At 59.2% G+C, this 4,216-nt stretch overlaps 1 long non-coding RNA gene across 1 annotated transcript; it reads left to right on the forward strand.

The window, feature by feature from the left end:
* The first annotated feature begins 2,262 nt into the window (after positions 1 to 2,262).
* LOC117886241 lies at positions 2,263 to 3,986 on the forward strand. Its single transcript, XR_004647898.1, has 3 exons — positions 2,263 to 2,377; positions 2,596 to 2,989; positions 3,902 to 3,986. It is a non-coding gene; the product is annotated as an uncharacterized LOC117886241 (long non-coding RNA).
* Positions 3,987 to 4,216: the final 230 nt, after the last annotated feature.

Genomic DNA, 4,216 nt, shown 5'->3' on the forward strand with positions numbered 1-4,216 from the left:
GGGAGTGTCAGTGAGGCCCAAATCTCACATGCTCCTTTGTCTCCTTTGGGTCTCACAGGAGATCATTGAGGAGCTTCCTCCTGACTCTCCACCCAGCGCCGTCCTGGCCAACTTCCTCATTGCTGTGACCAACCTCAGGTACCGAGACCCTCCCGCCCGGTTCCCCTAACCCTGGTGCTGCTCAGGCCCATGGCTGGGAGTCACTGCCCCTCCCACTCCCAGCTCACCTCTGAAGCTGGGGGGGGTCCTCTGGCAGAGGTGGGGGGAAGGGTCACTCCCACTCCTGGCTGCTGTGGTCTTTTCACTCCAGTCACATTGCAATGGCTTTGGGGAGAGGCTGACTCCCAGGATCAGACATAGGAGGGGCAGCAGGGTCCAGGGAACAGGCGCTATTCCTGCCCTGCCACTGTCGGTCTGGGAAACCTCAGCCTTATCATTCCCTGGCTCGGTGCCTCAGTTTCCATTCTCGCCAGCCTCTGCCTATTTCCCTGCAGTTTCACGTCCGTGTCGGTGCCAGTCCCACCCCCGCACTGCACAGTCTAATACCGGCTCCATTCTCTTGCCAGCACCATGACACCTGCCCTGGAGCCGGAGCTGGAGACCCACCTCCTCCAAGCCGCCCTGCACGCCATCTTCACCCTGGGCATGGAGAAAGGCACCACTCAAGTCCAGGTAGATCAGTTAAATCATGGATTGAAGAACAAGCTGTCATCCTGCCTGAATACTTGCTAATTGCCTGCAGTGGGATGTGAATGAGAGAGGCCAGGATATGTGTTTGGGGATCTCACCAGTGCTTCCCAGAGACCCCTCTTCCCATCCTGTGGCAGGTGTAGCCCGAGTTTCCCTAAGTCTAACCCATGGCTCTCCCTTGCTTTGCAGGATCTGCATAGGGTCATACCAGACCTTCTGGACGCCATGCTGGGGAACCTGCTGGCAAAGACCCCAGACATGGACAAGCTCCACTACATCTTGGAGGTGAGCCCGATGAGCGGAGTGGGGGCAATTTGACCTTCACTCTTAGATCCATTTTCCAGTCTGTCCTCCTAGATGGGCCCCCAGTGGCCGTCCTTGGTCAGGGCAGTCAGTGCAATGCAGGATCAGGCCCTTCCTCCTTGAAGGACAGAGGAAGGAGCTGGGTCTTCACCCAGAGCTCTGGCTGGTTGTGTCGAGCACTAAGCACAGGGCCGCTGGCTGGCTTGGGGAGTGAGAGTCTGAACCCCTCCTGGGAGATCCAGAAGATGGTCCTCAGAGAAGAGCCACAACCTCATTCCTAGAGAAACAGGAGGGCCCCAGAGAATCAGCCCTTGTCTCTGACGGGCCCCAAGATTCCTGGGGGGATTGTGCTCACACTCAGTCCCTTCACCCAGCCAAGGACTTGAGAACCAGGGAGTGGGGAGGGGTCTGTCTCCTTCCTGGGGAGCTGTTCAGGAATCAGGAGTTCAGGGAGGATGGGACCAGCCCCGACACTGAGCATTGTCCCAATCTAGAGAGACAATGACAAGCTGTGACCTGCAGGATACAAGCATCGTCCTGGGGGCAAGAGTCCCCTTCTAAAGCTTTGCGGTGAATGAATCTGATATTCCACCCCCACGGCATACAATGTCTCAGCCCCCTGGGGATGGAGAGGGGCCATTAGCACTACACATGCACCCCCCCATCAATCCTGAGCTGCCTCCTTTCCCCACAGCACATTAACTACCGGACCGTGTCCAGGGTGCCACAAGAGAGAGCCAGGGCCATCAGGAGCAGCGCGGCCCTGCTCACGTCCGTCATCACCCTCCCTGACTTTGACGTAAGTGGCCTCTGAGCCCAGCTTCCTGACTCCAGGCGTAGGGGGGCTGGCTCCAACGGGATGGAGGATCTGCTGCTGCAGGGGCTGTGGGCTAGGACTGTTCCTCTTGGGGAGGCAGAGTCAGAGCAGAGAATGAGCCTGGCTTGAGTTAAGTTCTTCTTGTCCTGGTTAAGAGGCGACTCTCGCTTGTAAGGGGAGCAGGCTCCAGGTTCTTGCCTTCTTGTCATCCTGGAGCAGCTGGGGAAGCAAATCCTCCTGGAGGGCCCTGCCCGTATCCCTGTTCTCCGGGCTCCCTTGCGGGCAGAGAGAATTAAGGATCCAGCTCTAGCTCCTATCCTTTAGCATCTCCTGCAGAGGGGCTGAGGGGAAGGAGAGTCCTGGCCCAGGCGGGAACTGGGAGCTGACAGGAAAATGCTGATGGAGTCCCCTCTCCCTCTACCTTCCATTAGAACTCAGCCGAATTCCCCAGGATGGGTCACCACGTGGCACAGCTGGCTCTGTCCATCAGTGACCCAGACCAGGACATCAGCCAGCAGGCCAGGGAGGGGGTTTACCGGCTCTACCAGCTCCTGCTGCGCCAGAGGGGTAAGGAACCCAGCTAGACGAGTGAGACTGGGACCCCAGCCAATTTCTCTCCGAGTGACCCCGGCTGGCGGATCAGTCTCTCTCTATCTCTTTCTGTGTTCTCCACCACCCCCGCAGTTCTGTTGGGCTCTGCCCACTGTGCAGCCACCAATGGGATTGGAAGGACACAAGCCCTGCAACCAGAATGACCAATGTGTATGTGTCTCTCTCTTTCCCAGACCTGAACATCCATGAGGTCGAAGACCTTTGGTGCTGGGACTGGCACCAGGACAGCAGGCTCCTGGGCTACAAGAACACTGCCAGGGTAGGGGAGGTAAGGACACTCTGCCAGGGCATGGCACAGCTCTGCAGGGCAGGTGGCTGCCTCCTGGAGCCACGCGACGGAGTTGCCGTTCTAGGCCAGGATTTGGAGCCTGGTTCTGGGCAATCTGCTGAAGCCTCACATCTGGTTGGTTTCAGGTCTTTGGCAAATTCTTCTCCGAGGGGCAGAGAAGATTCTTCCTGCAGACAGCAGTGCTGGCCATGCACGACCCCCTGCTGCGTGTCAGCCAGGCTGGGCTGCTCCTCACTTACTCCCTCCTGGGGCAAGCCCAGCAGCTGATGGGGAACAAGGTGAGCAGCTGCGTTAGACTCAGGAGATTGGGGCAGGGCCCAGGCCTCATTCCCATCCTCTGGCCATTCTCCGGCCTGGCAGCAAGGCAACTGGTGGGGAATGAAAGTGAGAGCAGCTGCTCCTGGGAAGGGAGATGAATTCACCTCCATGAGCAGGAGGGAGCCAGCTTGTCCCCGGAGCAGTTCCAGCCCATCTCTTTAGCAAGGCTAATGAATGACAAGCATTGCCTCAGGACGGACTTCTGTTCCTGGGAAGGGCAGCAGAGTCCTCTACGTGCCCTCTGCGAGCCTCTCCTGTCACCCGCGCCACCTCCCAGAATTGTTCCCGTCACTGGCAGCCTGGGAGGCCAAAGACTGAGGGGTGATGGCGACTGACCGGGCAGTTCTGAGGCACATGGGTCGGGGAAGCTCATCCTGCTGCTGGCAGGGCTGGACTCGCTCTAGAGAGAACGGGAGGATTCAGTCAGCAGGGGCTGCTGATCTGCCCCATTCACCAGGGCTGCCATCCTGTGGCTTCAGCCTCAGTGGCTGGGATGACTTCGGGAAAGGTCTCAAGCTCCCCACATCCCACTTCACTGCTGCCATAATCCCTCCGCCCACCCCCCACTAGAGCCCCCTCCCTGCCCAACCTGGGTGGGGGTGGAGGAGAGGGGCGGGAGAACTTGAGCTGTAGATTGGCGGTGAAACAGCTGTCAGGGGCACTGGGTGGGAGGTGGCAGGAGCTCCCCCTACAAGGAGGGGGGTTGCCACTGGAGGTCCCTAGAAAGACTCCATTCTGGGGGTCAGGAGGGGGACTTCATCCCTCAGAGGTGCTCGGGTGCTGGGTGGAAATGATGCTGGTTCCAGGTGCCCTTAATTCCCCGTGATTCCGCAGGGCCTCTGAGTCTCTGACAGGTCCTCGTTCCCTTGCAGCAGGAGGACGTCACGGCCAACATAATGAACCAACTTTACATCATCCGGCACTTGCGCCAAGTGCGGGAGGCGCTGCAGGAGTTCTGCCTCCAAGGCAACCAGCAACTCCCGCTCCCTCTAAACGGGGAGTGTAGTGAGACTGAGTGGCCTCCCTCCGAGCAGGAGAGTGAGGGCCCCTCTACATGCCCCTTGGAGGGCGGAGACTATATTGCCCCGCCCCCTTCGCCTGTTGGACTGTTTGTTGCCCGGCCACCGGGGCCTCTGGTGGACTCTCTTGAGACTGAGTAGCCTCCCTCTGAGCAGGAGAGCGAGGGA

The sequence above is a fragment of the Trachemys scripta genome, chromosome 12, assembly GCF_013100865.1.
Source record: "Trachemys scripta elegans isolate TJP31775 chromosome 12, CAS_Tse_1.0, whole genome shotgun sequence".
NCBI lineage: Eukaryota > Metazoa > Chordata > Testudines > Emydidae > Trachemys > Trachemys scripta.